General features: G+C 32.9%; 7 non-coding genes across 7 annotated transcripts; all 7 read right to left on the reverse strand.

The window, feature by feature from the left end:
• Positions 1 to 392: 392 nt before the first annotated feature.
• On the reverse strand, positions 393 to 474 carry TRNAL-UAG (transfer RNA leucine (anticodon UAG)). Its single transcript has one exon. It is a non-coding gene; the product is annotated as a tRNA-Leu (tRNA).
• A 1651-nt stretch (positions 475 to 2125) lies between these two features.
• TRNAL-UAG (transfer RNA leucine (anticodon UAG)) lies at positions 2126 to 2207 on the reverse strand. The gene has a single exon. It is a non-coding gene; the product is annotated as a tRNA-Leu (tRNA).
• Positions 2208 to 7323: 5116 nt separating this feature from the next.
• TRNAL-UAG (transfer RNA leucine (anticodon UAG)) lies at positions 7324 to 7405 on the reverse strand. Its single transcript has one exon. It is a non-coding gene; the product is annotated as a tRNA-Leu (tRNA).
• Positions 7406 to 10786: 3381 nt separating this feature from the next.
• TRNAL-UAG (transfer RNA leucine (anticodon UAG)) lies at positions 10787 to 10868 on the reverse strand. The gene has a single exon. It is a non-coding gene; the product is annotated as a tRNA-Leu (tRNA).
• A 1651-nt stretch (positions 10869 to 12519) lies between these two features.
• On the reverse strand, positions 12520 to 12601 carry TRNAL-UAG (transfer RNA leucine (anticodon UAG)). Its single transcript has one exon. It is a non-coding gene; the product is annotated as a tRNA-Leu (tRNA).
• A 3359-nt stretch (positions 12602 to 15960) lies between these two features.
• Positions 15961 to 16042, reverse strand: TRNAL-UAG (transfer RNA leucine (anticodon UAG)). Its single transcript has one exon. It is a non-coding gene; the product is annotated as a tRNA-Leu (tRNA).
• A 3381-nt stretch (positions 16043 to 19423) lies between these two features.
• On the reverse strand, positions 19424 to 19505 carry TRNAL-UAG (transfer RNA leucine (anticodon UAG)). The gene has a single exon. It is a non-coding gene; the product is annotated as a tRNA-Leu (tRNA).
• Positions 19506 to 21903: the final 2398 nt, after the last annotated feature.

A 21903-nucleotide genomic window follows, 5' to 3' on the forward strand; every position in this document is an offset into this window, starting at 1 on the left:
AACATCAAAATTAAAGGGTTTTTTTGTTTTAAAGAATTAATTGAAAAGATGTCAGCAAAGGTTAAAAGAAAGTTCATTATTAAACATAAATCCGATGAGAAATTCAGATTTTTTATTGAATTGCATTTTGTTTATTTTCATTGAAATAACAAAAGAAATTGAGATGCATGAAGTAATAAAATATTAGTTCTGATAGGGCACATAATTACTTCATGCAAAATTAAAATTTGAATATCTTTATTGTTAGCAGATATCATTATTTTAAAGGTTTGAGAAGACTGTTGCAACTATGATGAACTGTTGGGAACTTGGTGGCTAATGCAGGGTACTATCACCAACCTTTTTCAGTTGGTTAATATCTGATCAAAAATCAATTCTTTGGAAAATAAGATTGGCAGCTGTGGGATTTGAACCCACGCCTCCGAAGAGACTGGAGCCTAAATCCAGCGCCTTAGACCGCTCGGCCATGCTACCACTGGCGCACATGGAGTTCTTATCTCACAGATCTTTCATTTAATTAAGATTGCTGCAAATTAAATGTTTAATTTTGTTTTAAAGCGACACTTGGAAAGAAGTGTCATGTTAAAAGTCCATGAAATGATAAACAATACGCTAATACAAGAATTCAATGAAAGGTAAAAACATCCATGTTATACTTGGTAATATTGATGAGAACTGATTTTTTAATTTTCTCAGTTACTTTTTGTTTGTTTTAACTGACATATTCAAAAATTGAGATGCTTGCTAGATGCATAATGTAGATCGCAGAGATATTCAAAGCCACTTTTTGAGAGCAACAATACAATTTAGATAGTTCTAAAAAAGGTTTGAGAAAACTATTAAAACCATGATAACTTGTTTTGAGCTACTGCATGTGACAGCTTATGGTGTGCTTCCACCAACCAAATTTAGCTTCTTTTATACCTTATCTACTTTAGGAATACACTTTGATATATATCACTGGATCTTCGCCTTGGAGAATAAATATGGCAGCAGTGGGATTTGATTCCAGCAGCTTGAATAGCTCTGTCATCCTACAACCTGCTGTACACTTTAAAATATTTTAACTCTCATATCTGGAATGTCATTCAAAACTTTACCCAAAGTCAGGAAAAGCAGAGATAAAATGTAAAAGAATCCAGGTACATTTAACAAGTAATGATTATATTTGTCTTCAGATTTCCTTCATTTAGTGCAACTGATGTATCCAAATAACTTTGAAGTACTATTGAAATGCCTAAAATAGACAGCTGTGAGATTAAAATCCAGAAAGATAGGAAAGATAGAGAAATCGGAATATAAATCCATCAATTTATACCAATTAGTCACGTTGCCAACATTTCCATCTCTAATTGTATGATAAGACCACTCAGTAATTAAATATTAGTTATGATATTACTTCTAATTACTTCATGCCAACTTAATTTTGGCTCATCTTTACTCTTAGAAGATAACATTTTGAAAACGTTTGGGAAGTCTCTTGTAACAATGATGAACTGTTGAGTAGCTATAGGAATCTTCCACCAACCAACTTCAGTTGGGTAATATCCTATCTAATGGAAAAAAAGAATCACTTTGCCATTAATAACTGCCCTACTCTTTGTATAATAAAGATGGCAGTAGTGAGATTTGCACCCACACCTCCAAAGAGACTGGAGCCTTAATCCAGCGCCTTAGACTGCTCGGCCATGCTACCACATGTGCATGTTGTTAGGGTAGCTCACAGATCTAGAACATCAAAATAAAAGGGTTTTTTTGTTTTAAAGTATTAATTGAAAAGATGTCAGCAAAAGTTAAAAGAAAGTTTATTATTAAACATAAATCCGATGAGAAATTCAGATTTTTTATAGAATTGCATTTTGTTTATTTTCATTGAAATAACAAAAGAAATTGAGATGCATGAAGTAATAAAATATTAGTTCTGATAGGGCACATAATTACTTCATGCAAAATTAAAATTTGAATATCTTTGTTATTAGCAGATTGTCATTATTTTAAAGGTTTGAATAGACTGTTGCAACTATGATGAACTGTTGGGAACTTGGTGGCTAATGCAGGGTACTATCACCAACCTTTTTCAGTTGGTTAATATCTGATCTAAAATCAATTCTTTGGAAAATAAGATTGGCAGCAGTGGGATTTGAAACCACGCCTCCGAAGAGACTGGAGCCTAAATCCAGCGCCTTAGACCGCTCGGCCATGCTCCCACTGGCACACATGGAGTTCTTATCTCACAGATCTTTCATGTAATTAAGATTGCTGCAAATTAAATGTTTAATTTTGTTTTAAAGCGACACTTGGAAAGAAGTTTCATGTTAAAAGTCTATGAAATGAAAAACAATTCGCTAATACAAGATTTCAATGAAAGGTAAAAACATCCATGTTTTACTTGGTAATATTGATGAGAACTGATTTTTTAATTTTCTCAGTTACTTTTTGTTTGTTTTAACTGACATATTCAAAAATTGAGATGCTTGCTAGATGCATAATGTAGATCGCAGAGATATTCAAAGCCACTTTTTGAGAGCAACAATACAATTTAGATAGTTCTAAAAAAGGTTTGAGAAAACTATTAAAACCATGATAACTTGTTTTGAGCTACTGCATGTGACAGCTTATGGTGTGCTTCCACCAACCAAATTTAGCTTCTTTTATACCTTATCTACTTTAGGAATACACTTTGATATATATCACTGGATCTTCGCCTTGGAGAATAAATATGGCAGCAGTGGGATTTGATTCCAGCAGCTTGAATAGCTCTGTCATCCTACAACCTGCTGTACACTTTAAAATATTTTAACTCTCATATCTGGAATGTCATTCAAAACTTTACCCAAAGTCAGGAAAAGCAGAGATAAAATGTAAAAGAAGCCAGGTACATTTAACAAGTAATAATTATATTTGTCTTCAGATTTCCTTCATTTAGTGCAACTGATGTATCCAAATAACTTTGAAGTACTATTGAAATGCCTAAGATAGACAGCTGTGAGATTAAAATCCAGAAAGATAGGAAAGATAGAGAAATCGGAATATAAATCCATCAATTTATACCAATTAGTCACGTTGCCAACATTTCCATCTCTAATTGTATGATAAGACCACTCAGTAATTAAATATTAGTTATGATATTACTTCTAATTACTTCATGCCAACTTAATTTTGGCTCATCTTTACTCTTAGAAGATAACATTTTGAAAACGTTTGGGAAGTCTCTTGTAACAATGATGAACTGTTGAGTAGCTATAGGAATCTTCCACCAACCAACTTCAGTTGGGTAATATCCTATCTAATGGAAAAAAAGAATCACTTTGCCATTAATAACTGCCCTACTCTTTGTATAATAAAGATGGCAGTAGTGAGATTTGCACCCACACCTCCAAAGAGACTGGAGCCTTAATCCAGCGCCTTAGACTGCTCGGCCATGCTACCACATGTGCATGTTGTTAGGGTAGCTCACAGATCTAGAACATCAAAATAAAAGGGTTTTTTTGTTTTAAAGTATTAATTGAAAAGATGTCAGCAAAAGTTAAAAGAAAGTTTATTATTAAACATAAATCCGATGAGAAATTCAGATTTTTTATAGAATTGCATTTTGTTTATTTTCATTGAAATAACAAAAGAAATTGAGATGCATGAAGTAATAAAATATTAGTTCTGATAGGGCACATAATTACTTCATGCAAAATTAAAATTTGAATATCTTTGTTATTAGCAGATTGTCATTATTTTAAAGGTTTGAATAGACTGTTGCAACTATGATGAACTGTTGGGAACTTGGTGGCTAATGCAGGGTACTATCACCAACCTTTTTCAGTTGGTTAATATCTGATCTAAAATCAATTCTTTGGAAAATAAGATTGGCAGCAGTGGGATTTGAACCCACGCCTCCGAAGAGACTGGAGCCTAAATCAAGCGCCTTAGACTGCTTGGCCATGCTACCACTGGCACACATGGAGTTCTTATCTCACAGATCTTTCATGTAATTAAGATTGCTCTAAATTAAATGTTTAATTTTGTTTTAAAGCGACACTTGGAAAGAAGTTTCATGTTAAAAGTCTATGAAATGAAAAACAATTCGCTAATACAAGATTTCAATGAAAGGTAAAAACATCCATGTTTTACTTGGTAATATTGATGAGAACTGATTTTTTAATTTTCTCAGTTACTTTTTGTTTGTTTTAACTGACATATTCAAAAATTGAGATGCTTGCTAGATGCATAATGTAGATCGCAGAGATATTCAAAGCCACTTTTTGAGAGCAACAATACATTTTAGATAGTTCTAAAAAAGGTTTGAGAAAACTATTAAAACCATGATAACTTGTTTTGAGCTACTGCATGTGACAGCTTATGGTTTGCTTCCACTAACCAAATTTAGCTTCTTTTATACCTTATCTACTTTAGGAAAGCACTTTGATATATATCGCTGGATCTTCTCCTTGGAGAATAAATATGGCAGCAGTGGGATTTGATTCCAGCAGCTTGAATAGCTCTGTCATCCTACAACCCGCTTAACACTTTAAAATATTTTAGCTCTCATATCTGGAATGTCATTCAAAACTTTACCCAAAGTCAGGAAAAGCTGAGATAAAATGCAAAAGAAGCCAGGTACATTTAACAAGTAATGATTATATTTGTCTTCAATTTTCCTTCATTTAGTGCAACTGATGTATCCAAATAACTTTTAAGTATTATTCAAATGCCTAAAATAGACAGCTGTGAGATTAAAATCCAGAGAGATAGGAAAGATAGAGAAATCGGAATATAAATCCATCAATTTATACCAATGAGTCACGTTGCCAACATTTCCATCTCTAATTGTATGATAAGACCACTCAGTAATTAAATATTAGTTATGATATTACTTCTAATTAATTCATGCCAACTTAATTTTGGCTCATCTTTACTCTTAGCAGAAAACATTTTTAAAACGTTTGGGAAGTCTCTTGTAACAATGATTAACTGTTGAGTAGCTATAGGAATCTTCCACCAACCAACTTCAGTTGGGTAATATCCTATCTAATGGAAAAAAAGAATCACTTTGCCATCAATAACTGCCCTACTCTTTGTATAATAAAGATGGCAGTAGTGAGATTTGCACCCACGCCTCCAAAGAGACTGGAGCCTTAATCCAGCGCTTTAGACTGCTCGGCCATGCTACCACATGTGCATGTTGTTAGGGTAGCTCACAGATCTAGAACATCAAAATTAAAGGGTTTTTTTGTTTTAAAGTATTAATTGAAAAGATGTCAGCAAAGGTTAAAAGAAAGTTCATTATTAAACATAAATCCGATGAGAAATTCAGATTTTTTATTGAATTGCATTTTGTTTATTTTCATTGAAATAACAAAAGAAATTGAGATGCATGAAGTAATAAAATATTAGTTCTGATTGGGCACATAATTACTTCATGCAAATTTAAAATTTGAATATCTTTATTGTTAGCAGATATCATTATTTTAAAGGTTTGAGAAGACTGTTGCAACTATGATGAACTGTTGGGAACTTGGTGGCTAATACAGGGTACTATCACCAACCTTTTTCAGTTGGTTAATATCTGATCAAAAATCAATTCTTTGGAAAATAAGATTGGCAGCAGTGGGATTTAAACCCACATCTCCGAAGAGACTGGAACCAACATCCAGCGCCTTAGACCGCTCGGCCATGCTACCACTGGCACACATGGAGTTCTTATCTCACAGATCTTTCATTTAATTAAGATTGCTGCAAATTAAATGTTTAATTTTGTTTTAAAGCGACACTTGGAAAGAAGTGTCATGTTAAAAGTCTATGAAATGATAAACAATACGCTAATACAAGAATTCAATGAAAGGTAAAAACATCCATGTTATACTTGGTAATATTGATGAGAACTGATTTTTTAATTTTCTCAGTTACTTTTTGTTTGTTTTAACTGACATATTCAAAAATTGAGATGCTTGCTAGATGCATAATGTAGATCGCAGAGATATTCAAAGCCACTTTTTGAGAGCAACAATACAATTTAGATAGTTCTAAAAAAGGTTTGAGAAAACTATTAAAACCATGATAACTTGTTTTGAGCTACTGCATGTGACAGCTTATGGTGTGCTTCCACTAACCAAATTTAGCTTCTTTTATACCTTATCTACTTTAGGAATACACTTTGATATATATCACTGGATCTTCGCCTTGGAGAATAAATATGGCAGCAGTGGGATTTGATTCCAGCAGCTTGAATAGCTCTGTCATCCTACAACCTGCTGTACACTTTAAAATATTTTAACTCTCATATCTGGAATGTCATTCAAAACTTTACCCAAAGTCAGGAAAAGCAGAGGTAAAATGTAAAAGAAGCCAGGTACATTTAACAAGTAATGATTATATTTGTCTTCAGATTTCCTTCATTTAGTGCAACTGATGTATCCAAATAACTTTGAAGTACTATTGAAATGCCTAAAATAGACAGCTGTGAGATTAAAATCCAGAAAGATAGGAAAGATAGAGAAATCGGAATATAAATCCATCAATTTATACCAATTAGTCACGTTGCCAACATTTCCATCTCTAATTGTATGATAAGACCACTCAGTAATTAAATATTAGTTATGATATTACTTCTAATTACTTCATGCCAACTTAATTTTGGCTCATCTTTACTCTTAGAAGATAACATTTTGAAAACATTTGGGAAGTCTCTTGTAACAATGATGAACTGTTGAGTAGCTATAGGAATCTTCCACCAACCAACTTCAGTTGGGTAATATCCTATCTAATGGAAAAAAAGAATCACTTTGCCATTAATAACTGCCCTACTCTTTGTATAATAAAGATGGCAGTAGTGAGATTTGCACCCACACCTCCAAAGAGACTGGAGCCTTAATCCAGCGCCTTAGACTGCTCGGCCATGCTACCACATGTGCATGTTGTTAGGGTAGCTCACAGATCTAGAACATCAAAATAAAAGGGTTTTTTTGTTTTAAAGTATTAATTGAAAAGATGTCAGCAAAAGTTAAAAGAAAGTTTATTATTAAACATAAATCCGATGAGAAATTCAGATTTTTTATAGAATTGCATTTTGTTTATTTTCATTGAAATAACAAAAGAAATTGAGATGCATGAAGTAATAAAATATTAGTTCTGATAGGGCACATAATTACTTCATGCAAAATTAAAATTTGAATATCTTTGTTATTAGCAGATTGTCATTATTTTAAAGGTTTGAATAGACTGTTGCAACTATGATGAACTGTTGGGAACTTGGTGGCTAATGCAGGGTACTATCACCAACCTTTTTCAGTTGGTTAATATCTGATCTAAAATCAATTCTTTGGAAAATAAGATTGGCAGCAGTGGGATTTGAACCCACGCCTCCGAAGAGACTGGAGCCTAAATCAAGCGCCTTAGACTGCTCGGCCATGCTACCACTGGCACACATGGAGTTCTTATCTCACAGATCTTTCATGTAATTAAGATTGCTCTAAATTAAATGTTTAATTTTGTTTTAAAGCGACACTTGGAAAGAAGTTTCATGTTAAAAGTCTATGAAATGAAAAACAATTCGCTAATACAAGATTTCAATGAAAGGTAAAAACATCCATGTTTTACTTGGTAATATTGATGAGAACTGATTTTTTAATTTTCTCAGTTACTTTTTGTTTGTTTTAACTGACATATTCAAAAATTGAGATGCTTGCTAGATGCATAATGTAGATCGCAGAGATATTCAAAGCCACTTTTTGAGAGCAACAATACAATTTAGATAGTTCTAAAAAAAGTTTGAGAAAACTATTAAAACCATGATAACTTGTTTTGAGCTACTGCATGTGACAGCTTATGGTTTGCTTCCACTAACCAAATTTAGCTTCTTTTATACCTTATCTACTTTAGGAAAGCACTTTGATATATATCGCTGGATCTTCTCCTTGGAGAATAAATATGGCAGCAGTGGGATTTGATTCCAGCAGCTTGAATAGCTCTGTCATCCTACAACCCGCTTAACACTTTAAAATATTTTAGCTCTCATATCTGGAATGTCATTCAAAACTTTACCCAAAGTCAGGAAAAGCTGAGATAAAATGCAAAAGAAGCCAGGTACATTTAACAAGTAATGATTATATTTGTCTTCAATTTTCCTTCATTTAGTGCAACTGATGTATCCAAATAACTTTTAAGTATTATTCAAATGCCTAAAATAGACAGCTGTGAGATTAAAATCCAGAGAGATAGGAAAGATAGAGAAATCGGAATATAAATCCATCAATTTATACCAATGAGTCACGTTGCCAACATTTCCATCTCTAATTGTATGATAAGACCACTCAGTAATTAAATATTAGTTATGATATTACTTCTAATTAATTCATGCCAACTTAATTTTGGCTCATCTTTACTCTTAGCAGAAAACATTTTTAAAACGTTTGGTTAGTCTCTTGTAACAATGATTAACTGTTGAGTAGCTATAGGAATCTTCCACCAACCAACTTCAGTTGGGTAATATCCTATCTAATGGAAAAAAAGAATCACTTTGCCATCAATAACTGCCCTACTCTTTGTATAATAAAGATGGCAGTAGTGAGATTTGCACCCACGCCTCCAAAGAGACTGGAGCCTTAATCCAGCGCTTTAGACTGCTCGGCCATGCTACCACATGTGCATGTTGTTAGGGTAGCTCACAGATCTAGAACATCAAAATTAAAGGGTTTTTTTGTTTTAAAGTATTAATTGAAAAGATGTCAGCAAAGGTTAAAAGAAAGTTCATTATTAAACATAAATCCGATGAGAAATTCAGATTTTTTATTGAATTGCATTTTGTTTATTTTCATTGAAATAACAAAAGAAATTGAGATGCATGAAGTAATAAAATATTAGTTCTGATTGGGCACATAATTACTTCATGCAAATTTAAAATTTGAATATCTTTATTGTTAGCAGATATCATTATTTTAAAGGTTTGAGAAGACTGTTGCAACTATGATGAACTGTTGGGAACTTGGTGACTAATACAGGGTACTATCACCAACCTTTTTCAGTTGGTTAATATCTGATCAAAAATCAATTCTTTGGAAAATAAGATTGGCAGCAGTGGGATTTAAACCCACATCTCCGAAGAGACTGGAACCAACATCCAGCGCCTTAGACCGCTCGGCCATGCTACCACTGGCACACATGGAGTTCTTATCTCACAGATCTTTCATTTAATTAAGATTGCTGCAAATTAAATGTTTAATTTTGTTTTAAAGCCACACTTGGAAAGAAGTGTCATGTTTAAAGTCTATGAAATGATAAACAATACGCTAATACAAGAATTCAATGAAAGGTAAAACATCCTTGTTTTACTTGGTAATATTGATGAGAACTGATTTTTTAATTTTCTCAGTTACTTTTTGTTTGTTTTAACTGACATATTCAAAAATTGAGATGTTTGCTTGATGCATAATGTAGATCGCAGAGATATTCAAAGCCACTTTTTGAGAGCAACAATACAATTTAGATAGTTCTAAAAAAGGTTTGAGAAAACTATTAAAACCATGATAACTTGTTTTGAGCTACTGCATGTGACAGCTTATGGTGTGCTTCCACCAACCAAATTTAGCTTCTTTTATACCTTATCTACTTTAGGAATACACTTTGATATATATCACTGGATCTTCTCATTGGAGAATAAATATGGCAGCAGTGGGATTTGATTCCAGCAGCTTGAATAGCTCTGTCATCCTACAACCCGCTTAACACTTTAAAATATTTTAGCTCTCATATCTGGAATGTCATTCAAAACTTTACCCAAAGTCAGGAAAAGCTGAGATAAAATGCAAAAGAAGCCAGGTACATTTAACAAGTAATGATTATATATGTCTTCAATTTTCCTTCATTTAGTGAAACTGATGTATCCAAATAACTTTTAACTATTATTCAAATGCCTAAAATAGACAGCTGTGAGATTAAAATCCAGAGAGATAGGAAAGATAGAGAAATCGGAATATAAATCCATCAATTTATACCAATGAGTCACGTTGCCAACATTTCCATGTCTAATTGTATGATAAGACCACTCAGTAATTAAATATTAGTTATGATATTAGTTCTAATTAATTCATGCCAACTTAATTTTAGCTCATCTTTACTCTTAGCAGATAACATTTTTAAAACGTTTGGGAAGTCTCTTGTAACAATGATGAACTGTTGAGTAGCTATAGGAATCTTCCACCAACCAACTTCAGTTGGGTAATATCCTATCTAATGGAAAAAAAGAATCACTTTGCCATCAATAACTGCCCTACTCTTTGTATAATAAAGATGGCAGTAGTGAGATTTGCACCCACGCCTCCAAAGAGACTGGAGCCTTAATCCAGCGCTTTAGACTGCTCGGCCATGCTACCACATGTGCATGTTGTTAGGGTAGCTCACAGATCTAGAACATCAAAATTAAAGGGTTTTTTTGTTTTAAAGTATTAATTGAAAAGATGTCAGCAAAGGTTAAAAGAAAGTTCATTATTAAACATAAATCCGATGAGAAATTCAGATTTTTTATTGAATTGCATTTTGTTTATTTTCATTGAAATAACAAAAGAAATTGAGATGCATGAAGTAATAAAATATTAGTTCTGATAGGGCACATAATTACTTCATGCAAAATTAAAATTTGAATATCTTTATTGTTAGCAGATATCATTATTTTAAAGGTTTGAGAAGACTGTTGCAACTATGATGAACTGTTGGGAACTTGGTGGCTAATGCAGGGTACTATCACCAACCTTTTTCAGTTGGTTAATATCTGATCAAAAATCAATTCTTTGGAAAATAAGATTGGCAGCTGAGGGATTTGAACCCACGCCTCCGAAGAGACTGGAGCCTAAATCCAGCGCCTTAGACCGCTCGGCCATGCTACCACTGGCGCACATGGAGTTCTTATCTCACAGATCTTTCATTTAATTAAGATTGCTGCAAATTAAATGTTTAATTTTGTTTTAAAGCGACACTTGGAAAGAAGTGTCATGTTAAAAGTCTATGAAATGATAAACAATACGCTAATACAAGAATTCAATGAAAGGTAAAAACATCCATGTTATACTTGGTAATATTGATGAGAACTGATTTTTTAATTTTCTCAGTTACTTTTTGTTTGTTTTAACTGACATATTCAAAAATTGAGATGCTTGCTAGATGCATAATGTAGATCGCAGAGATATTCAAAGCCACTTTTTGAGAGCAACAATACAATTTAGATAGTTCTAAAAAAGGTTTGAGAAAACTATTAAAACCATGATAACTTGTTTTGAGCTACTGCATGTGACAGCTTATGGTGTGCTTCCACTAACCAAATTTAGCTTCTTTTATACCTTATCTACTTTAGGAATACACTTTGATATATATCACTGGATCTTCGCCTTGGAGAATAAATATGGCAGCAGTGGGATTTGATTCCAGCAGCTTGAATAGCTCTGTCATCCTACAACCTGCTGTACACTTTAAAATATTTTAACTCTCATATCTGGAATGTCATTCAAAACTTTACCCAAAGTCAGGAAAAGCAGAGGTAAAATGTAAAAGAAGCCAGGTACATTTAACAAGTAATGATTATATTTGTCTTCAGATTTCCTTCATTTAGTGCAACTGATGTATCCAAATAACTTTGAAGTACTATTGAAATGCCTAAAATAGACAGCTGTGAGATTAAAATCCAGAAAGATAGGAAAGATAGAGAAATCGGAATATAAATCCATCAATTTATACCAATTAGTCACGTTGCCAACATTTCCATCTCTAATTGTATGATAAGACCACTCAGTAATTAAATATTAGTTATGATATTACTTCTAATTACTTCATGCCAACTTAATTTTGGCTCATCTTTACTCTTAGAAGATAACATTTTGAAAACATTTGGGAAGTCTCTTGTAACAATGATGAACTGTTGAGTAGCTATAGGAATCTTCCACCAACCAACTTCAGTTGGGTAATATCCTATCTAATTGAAAAAAAGAATCACTTTGCCATTAATAACTGCCCTACTCTTTGTATAATAAAGATGGCAGTAGTGAGATTTGCACCCACACCTCCAAAGAGACTGGAGCCTTAATCCAGCGCCTTAGACTGCTCAGCCATGCTACCACATGTGCATGTTGTTAGGGTAGCTCACAGATCTAGAACATCAAAAAAAATGGGTTTTTTTGTTTTAAAGTATTAATTGAAAAGATGTCAACAAAAGATAAAAGAAAGTTCATTATTAAACATAAATCCGATGAGAAATTCAGATTTTTTTATTGAATTGCATTTTGTTTATTTTCATTGAAATAACAAAAGAAATTGAGATGCATGAAGTAATAAAATATTAGTTCTGATAGGGCACATAATTACTTAATGCAAAATTAAAATTTGAATATCTTTATTGTTAGCAGATATCATTATTTTAAAGGTTTGAATAGACTGTTGCAACTATGATGAACTGTTGGGAACTTGGTGGCTAATGAAGGGTACTATCACCAACCTTTTTCAGTTGGTTAATATCTGATCAAAATTCAATTCTTTGGAAAATAAGATTGGCAGCAGTGGGATTTGAACCAACGCCTCCGAAGAGACTGGAGCCTAAATCCAGTGCCTTAGACCGCTCGGCCATGCTACCACTGGCACACATGGAGTTCTTATCTCACAGATCTTTCATATAATTAAGATTGCTGCAAATTAAATGTTTAATTTTGTTTTAAAGCGACACTTGGAAAGAAGTTTCATGTTAAAAGTCTATGAAATGAAAAACAATTCGCTAATACAAGATTTCAATGAAAGGTAAAAACATCCTTGTTTTACTTGGTAATATTGATGAGAACTGATTTTTTAATTTTCTCAGTTACTTTTTGTTTGTTTTAACTGACATATTCAAAAATTGAGATGCTTGCTAGATGCATAATGTAGATCGCAGAGATATTCAAAGCCACTTTTTGAGAGCAACAATACATTTTAGATAGTTCTAAAAAAGGTTTGAGAAAACTATTAAAACCATGATAACTTGTTTTGAGCTACTGCATGTGACAGTTTATGGTGTGCTTCCACTAACCAAATTTAGCTTCTTTTATACCTTATCTACTTTAGGAAAGCACTTTGATATATGTCACTGGATCTTCTCCTTGGAGAATAAATATGGCAGCAGTGGGATTTGATTCCAGCAGCTTGAATAGCTCTGTCATCCTACAACCCGCTTAACACTTTAAAATATTTTAGCTCTCATATCTGGAATGTCATTCAAAACTTTACCCAAAGTCAGGAAAAGCTGAGATAAAATGCAAAAGAAGCCAGGTACATTTAACAAGTAATGATTATATTTGTCTTCAATTTTCCTTTATTTAGTGCAACTGATGTATCCAAATAACTTTTAAGTATTATTCAAATGCCTAAAATAGACAGCTGTGAGATTAAAATCCAGAAAGATAGGAAAGATAAAGAAATCGGAATATAAATCCATCAATTTATACCAATGAGTCACGTTGCCAACATTTCCATCTCTAATTGTATGATAAGACCACTCAGTAAATAAATATTAGTTATGATATTACTTCTAATTACTTCATGCCAACTTAATTTTGGCTCATCTTTTCTCTTAGCAGATAACATTTTTAAAACGTTTGGGAAGTCTCTTGTAACAATGATGAACTGTTGAGTAGCTATAGGAATCTTCCACCAACCAACTTCAGTTGGGTAATATCCTATCTAATGGAAAAAAAGAATCACTTTGCCATCAATAACTGCCCTACTCTTTGTATAATAAAGATGGCAGTAGTGAGATTTGCACCCACACCTCCAAAGAGACTGGAGCCTTAATCCAGCGCCTTAGACTGCTCGGCCATGCTACCACATGTGCATGTTGTTAGGGTAGCTCACAGATCTAGAACATCAAAATAAAAGGGTTTTTTTGTTTTAAAGTATTAATTGAAAAGATGTCAGCAAAAGTTAAAAGAAAGTTTATTATTAAACATAAATCCGATGAGAAATTCAGATTTTTTATAGAATTGCATTTTGTTTATTTTCATTGAAATAACAAAAGAAATTGAGATGCATGAAGTAATAAAATATTAGTTCTGATAGGGCACATAATTACTTCATGCAAAATTAATATTTGAATAACTTTTATTGTTAGCAGATATCATTATTTTAAAGGTTTGAATAGACTGTTGCAACTATGATGAACTGTTGGGAACTTGGTGGCTAATGCAGGGTACTATCACCAACCTTTTTCAGTTGATTAATATCTGATGAAAAATCAATTCTTTGGAAAATAAGATTGGCAGCAGTAGGATTTGAACCTAAATCCAGCGCCTTAGAACGCTCAGCCATGCTACCACTGGCACACATGGAGTTCTTATCTCACAGATCTTTCATATAATTAAGATTGCTGCAAATTAAATGTTTAATTTTGTTTTAAAGCGACACTTGGAAAGAAGTGTCATGTTAAAAGTCTATGAAATGAAAAACAATTCGCTAATACAAGATTTCAATGAAAGGTAAAAACATCCATATTTTACTTGGTAATATTGATGAGAACTGATTTTTTAATTTTCTCAGTTACTTTTTGTTTGTTTTAACTGACATATTCAAAAATTGAGATGCTTGCTAGATGCATAATGTAGATCGCAGAGATATTCAAAGCCACTTTTTGAGAGCAACAATACATTTTAGATAGTTCTAAAAAAGGTTTGAGAAAACTATTAAAACCATGATAACTTGTTTTGAGCTACTGCATGTGACAGCTTATGGTGTGCTTCCATTAACCAAATTTAGCTTCTTTTATACCTTATCTACTTTAGGAAAGCACTTTGATATATATCACTGGATCTTCTCCTTGGAGAATAAATATGGCAGCAGTGGGATTTGATTCCAGCAGCTTGAATAGCTCTGTCATCCTACAACCTGCTTAACACTTTAAAATATTTTAGCTCTCATATCTGGAATGTCATTCAAAACTTTACTCAAAGTCAGGAAAAGCTGAGATAAAATGCAAAAGAAGCCAGGTACATTTAACAAGTAATGATTATATTTGTCTTCAAATTTCCTTCATTTAGTGCAACTGATGTATCCAAATAACTTTTAAGTATTATTCAAATGCCTAAAATAGACAGCTGTGAGATTAAAATCCAGAGAGATAGGAAAGATAGAGAAATCGGAATATAAATCCATCAATTTATACCAATGAGTCACGTTGCCAACATTTCCATCTCTAATTGTATGATAAGACCACTCAGTAATTAAATATTAGTTATGATATTACTTCTAATTAATTCATGCCAACTTAATTTTGGCTCATCTTTACTCTTAGCAGATAACATTTTTAAAACGTTTGGGAAGTCTCTTGTAACAATGATGAACTGTTGAGTAGCTATAGGAATCTTCCACCAACCAACTTCAGCTGGGTAATATCCTATCTAATGGAAAAAAAGAATCACTTTGCCATCAATAACTGCCCTACTCTATGTATAATAAAAATGGCAGTAGTGAGATTTGCACCCATGCCTCCAAAGAGACTGGAGCCTTAATCCAGCGCTTAGACTGCTCGGCCATGCTACCACATGTGCATGTTGTTAGGGTAGCTCACAGATCTAGAACATTAAAATTAAAGGGTTTTTTTGTTTTAAAGTATTAATTGACAAGATGTCAGCAAAGGTTAAAAGAAAGTTCATTATTAAACATAAATCCGATGTGAAATTCAGATTTTTTTTTTAATTGCATTTTGTTTATTTTCATTGAAATAACAAAAGAAATTGAGATGCATGAAGTAATAAAATATTAGTTCTGATAGGGCACATAATTACTTCATGGAAAATTAATATTTGAATAACTTTTATTGTTAGCAGATGTCATTCTTTTAAAGGTTTGAATAGACTGTTGCAACTATGATGAACTGTTGGGAACTTGGTGGCTAATGCAGGGTACTATCACCAACCTTTTTCAGTTGGTTAATATCTGATCTAAAATCAATTCTTTGGAAAATAAGATTGGCAGCAGTGGGATTTGAACCCACGCCTCCGAAGAGACTGGAGCCTAAATCAAGCGCCTTAGACCGCTCGGCCATGCTACCACTGGCACACATGGAGTTCTTATCTCACAGATCTTTCATGTAATTAAGATTGCTCTAAATTAAATGTTTAATTTTGTTTTAAAGCGACACTTGGAAAGAAGTTTCATGTTAAAAGTCTATGAAATGAAAAACAATTCGCTAATACAAGATTTCAATGAAAGGTAAAAACATCCATGTTTTACTTGGTAATATTGATGAGAACTGATTTTTTAATTTTCTCAGTTACTTTTTGTTTGTTTTAACTGACATATTCAAAAATTGAGATGCTTGCTAGATGCATAATGTAGATCGCAGAGATATTCAAAGCCACTTTTTGAGAGCAACAATACATTTTAGATAGTTCTAAAAAAGGTTTGAGAAAACTATTAAAACCATGATAACTTGTTTTGAGCTACTGCATGTGACAGCTTATGGTTTGCTTCCACTAACCAAATTTAGCTTCTTTTATACCTTATCTACTTTAGGAAAGCACTTTGATATATATCTCTGGATCTTCTCCTTGGAGAATAAATATGGCAGCAGTGGGATTTGATTCCAGCAGCTTGAATAGCTCTGTCATCCTACAACCCGCTTAACACTTTAAAATATTTTAGCTCTCATATCTGGAATGTCATTCAAAACTTTACCCAAAGTCAGGAAAAGCTGAGATAAAATGCAAAAGAAGCCAGGTACATTTAACAAGTAATGATTATATTTGTCTTCAATTTTCCTTCATTTAGTGCAACTGATGTATCCAAATAACTTTTAAGTATTATTCAAATGCCTAAAATAGACAGCTGTGAGATTAAAATCCAGAGAGATAGGAAAGATAGAGAAATCGGAATATAAATCCATCAATTTATACCAATGAGTCACGTTGCCAACATTTCCATCTCTAATTTTATGATAAGACCACTCAGTAATTAAATATTAGTTATGATATTACTTCTAATTAATTCATGCCAACTTAATTTTGGCTCATCTTTACTCTTAGCAGAAAACATTTTTAAAACGTTTGGGAAGTCTCTTGTAACAATGATTAACTGTTGAGTAGCTATAGTAATCTTCCACCAACCAACTTCAGTTGGGTAATATCCTATCTAATGGAAAAAAAGAATCACTTTGCCATCAATAACTGCCCTACTCTTTGTATAATAAAGATGGCAGTAGTGAGATTTGCACCCATGCCTCCAAAGAGACTGGAGCCTTAATCCAGCGCTTTAGACTGCTCGGCCATGCTACCACATGTGCATGTTGTTAGGGTAGCTCACAGATCTAGAACATCAAAATTAAAGGGTTTTTTTGTTTTAAAGTATTAATTGAAAAGATGTCAGCAAAGGTTAAAAGAAAGTTCATTATTAAACATAAATCCGATGAGAAATTCAGATTTTTTATTGAATTGCATTTTGTTTATTTTCATTGAAATAACAAAAGAAATTGAGATGCATGAAGTAATAAAATATTAGTTCTGATTGGGCACATAATTACTTCATGCAAATTTAAAATTTGAATATCTTTATTGTTAGCAGATATCATTATTTTAAAGGTTTGAGAAGACTGTTGCAACTATGATGAACTGTTGGGAACTTGGTGGCTAATACAGGGTACTATCACCAACCTTTTTCAGTTGGTTAATATCTGATCAAAAATCAATTCTTTGGAAAATAAGATTGGCAGCTGTGGGATTTAAACCCACATCTCCGAAGAGACTGGAACCAACATCCAGCGCCTTAGACCGCTCGGCCATGCTACCACTGGCACACATGGAGTTCTTATCTCACAGATCTTTCATTTAATTAAGATTGCTGCAAATTAAATGTTTAATTTTGTTTTAAAGCCACACTTGGAAAGAAGTGTCATGTTAAAAGTCTATGAAATGATAAACAATACGCTAATACAAGAATTCAATGAAAGGTAAAACATCCTTGTTTTACTTGGTAATATTGATGAGAACTGATTTTTTAATTTTCTCAGTTACTTTTTGTTTGTTTTAACTGACATATTCAAAAATTGAGATGTTTGCTTGATGCATAATGTAGATCGCAGAGATATTCAAAGCCACTTTTTGAGAGCAACAATACAATTTAGATAGTTCTAAAAAAGGTTTGAGAAAACTATTAAAACCATGATAACTTGTTTTGAGCTACTGCATGTGACAGCTTATGGTGTGCTTCCACCAACCAAATTTAGCTTCTTTTATACCTTATCTACTTTAGGAATACACTTTGATATATATCACTGGATCTTCTCATTGGAGAATAAATATGGCAGCAGTGGGATTTGATTCCAGCAGCTTGAATAGCTCTGTCATCCTACAACCCGCTTAACACTTTAAAATATTTTAGCTCTCATATCTGGAATGTCATTCAAAACTTTACCCAAAGTCAGGAAAAGCTGAGATAAAATGCAAAAGAAGCCAGGTACATTTAACAAGTAATGATTATATTTGTCTTCAATTTTCCTTCATTTAGTGAAACTGATGTATCCAAATAACTTTTAACTATTATTCAAATGCCTAAAATAGACAGCTGTGAGATTAAAATCCAGAGAGATAGGAAAGATAGAGAAATCGGAATATAAATCCATCAATTTATACCAATGAGTCACGTTGCCAACATTTCCATGTCTAATTGTATGATAAGACCACTCAGTAATTAAATATTAGTTATGATATTAGTTCTAATTAATTCATGCCAACTTAATTTTAGCTCATCTTTACTCTTAGCAGATAACATTTTTAAAACGTTTGGGAAGTCTCTTGTAACAATGATGAACTGTTGAGTAGCTATAGGAATCTTCCACCAACCAACTTCAGTTGGGTAATATCCTATCTAATGGAAAAAAAGAATCACTTTGCCATCAATAACTGCCCTACTCTTTGTATAATAAAGATGGCAGTAGTGAGATTTGCACCCACGCCTCCAAAGAGACTGGAGCCTTAATCCAGCGCTTTAGACTGCTCGGCCATGCTACCACATGTGCATGTTGTTAGGGTAGCTCACAGATCTAGAACATCAAAATTAAAGGGTTTTTTTGTTTTAAAGTATTAATTGAAAAGATGTCAGCAAAGGTTAAAAGAAAGTTCATTATTAAACATAAATCCGATGAGAAATTCAGATTTTTTATTGAATTGCATTTTGTTTATTTTCATTGAAATAACAAAAGAAATTGAGATGCATGAAGTAATAAAATATTAGTTCTGATAGGGCACATAATTACTTCATGCAAAATTAAAATTTGAATATCTTTATTGTTAGCAGATATCATTATTTTAAAGGTTTGAGAAGACTGTTGCAACTATGATGAACTGTTGGGAACTTGGTGGCTAATGCAGGGTACTATCACCAACCTTTTTCAGTTGGTTAATATCTGATCAAAAATCAATTCTTTGGAAAATAAGATTGGCAGCTGTGGGATTTGAACCCACGCCTCCGAAGAGACTGGAGCCTAAATCCAGCGCCTTAGACCGCTCGGCCATGCTACCACTGGCGCACATGAAGTTCTTATCTCACAGATCTTTCATTTAATTAAGATTGCTGCAAATTAAATGTTTAATTTTGTTTTAAAGCGACACTTGGAAAGAAGTGTCATGTTAAAAGTCTATGAAATGATAAACAATACGCTAATACAAGAATTCAATGAAAGGTAAAAACATCCATGTTATACTTGGTAATATTGATGAGAACTGATTTTTTAATTTTCTCAGTTACTTTTTGTTTGTTTTAACTGACATATTCAAAAATTGAGATGCTTGCTAGATGCATAATGTAGATCGCAGAGATATTCAAAGCCACTTTTTGAGAGCAACAATACATTTTAGATAGTTCTAAAAAAGGTTTGAGAAAACTATTAAAACCATGATAACTTGTTTTGAGCTACTGCATGTGACAGCTTATGGTTTGCTTCCACTAACCAAATTTAGCTTCTTTTATACCTTATCTACTTTAGGAAAGCACTTTGATATATATCTCTGGATCTTCTCCTTGGAGAATAAATATGGCAGCAGTGGGATTTGATTCCAGCAGCTTGAATAGCTCTGTCATCCTACAACCCGCTTAACACTTTAAAATATTTTAGCTCTCATATCTGGAATGTCATTCAAAACTTTACCCAAAGTCAGGAAAAGCTGAGATAAAATGCAAAAGAAGCCAGGTACATTTAACAAGTAATGATTATATTTGTCTTCAATTTTCCTTCATTTAGTGCAACTGATGTATCCAAATAACTTTTAAGTATTATTCAAATGCCTAAAATAGACAGCTGTGAGATTAAAATCCAGAGAGATAGGAAAGATAGAGAAATCGGAATATAAATCCATCAATTTATACCAATGAGTCACGTTGCCAACATTTCCATCTCTAATTGTATGATAAGACCACTCAGTAATTAAATATTAGTTATGATATTACTTCTAATTAATTCATGCCAACTTAATTTTGGCTCATCTTTACTCTTAGCAGAAAACATTTTTAAAACGTTTGGGAAGTCTCTTGTAACAATGATTAACTGTTGAGTAGCTATAGTAATCTTCCACCAACCAACTTCAGTTGGGTAATATCCTATCTAATGGAAAAAAAGAATCACTTTGCCATCAATAACTGCCCTACTCTTTGTATAATAAAGATGGCAGTAGTGAGATTTGCACCCATGCCTCCAAAGAGACTGGAGCCTTAATCCAGCGCTTTAGACTGCTCGGCCATGCTACCACATGTGCATGTTGTTAGGGTAGCTCACAGATCTAGAACATCAAAATTAAAGGGTTTTTTTGTTTTAAAGTATTAATTGAAAAGATGTCAGCAAAGGTTAAAAGAAAGTTCATTATTAAACATAAATCCGATGAGAAATTCAGATTTTTTATTGAATTGCATTTTGTTTATTTTCATTGAAATAACAAAAGAAATTGAGATGCATGAAGTAATAAAATATTAGTTCTGATTGGGCACATAATTACTTCATGCAAATTTAAAATTTGAATATCTTTATTGTTAGCAGATATCATTATTTTAAAGGTTTGAGAAGACTGTTGCAACTATGATGAACTGTTGGGAACTTGGTGGCTAATACAGGGTACTATCACCAACCTTTTTCAGTTGGTTAATATCTGATCAAAAATCAATTCTTTGGAAAATAAGATTGGCAGCTGTGGGATTTAAACCCACATCTCCGAAGAGACTGGAACCAACATCCAGCGCCTTAGACCGCTCGGCCATGCTACCACTGGCACACATGGAGTTCTTATCTCACAGATCTTTCATTTAATTAAGATTGCTGCAAATTAAATGTTTAATTTTGTTTTAAAGCCACACTTGGAAAGAAGTGTCATGTTAAAAGTCTATGAAATGATAAACAATACGCTAATACAAGAATTCAATGAAAGGTAAAACATCCTTGTTTTACTTGGTAATATTGATGAGAACTGATTTTTTAATTTTCTCAGTTACTTTTTGTTTGTTTTAACTGACATATTCAAAAATTGAGATGTTTGCTTGATGCATAATGTAGATCGCAGAGATATTCAAAGCCACTTTTTGAGAGCAACAATACAATTTAGATAGTTCTAAAAAAGGTTTGAGAAAACTATTAAAACCATGATAACTTGTTTTGAGCTACTGCATGTGACAGCTTATGGTGTGCTTCCACCAACCAAATTTAGCTTCTTTTATACCTTATCTACTTTAGGAATACACTTTGATATATATCACTGGATCTTCTCATTGGAGAATAAATATGGCAGCAGTGGGATTTGATTCCAGCAGCTTGAATAGCTCTGTCATCCTACAACCCGCTTAACACTTTAAAATATTTTAGCTCTCATATCTGGAATGTCATTCAAAACTTTACCCAAAGTCAGGAAAAGCTGAGATAAAATGCAAAAGAAGCCA

Source organism: Taudactylus pleione, unplaced genomic scaffold (assembly GCF_031769625.1).
Source record: "Taudactylus pleione unplaced genomic scaffold, aTauple2 ptg000016l, whole genome shotgun sequence".
Classification (NCBI taxonomy): domain Eukaryota; kingdom Metazoa; phylum Chordata; class Amphibia; order Anura; family Myobatrachidae; genus Taudactylus; species Taudactylus pleione.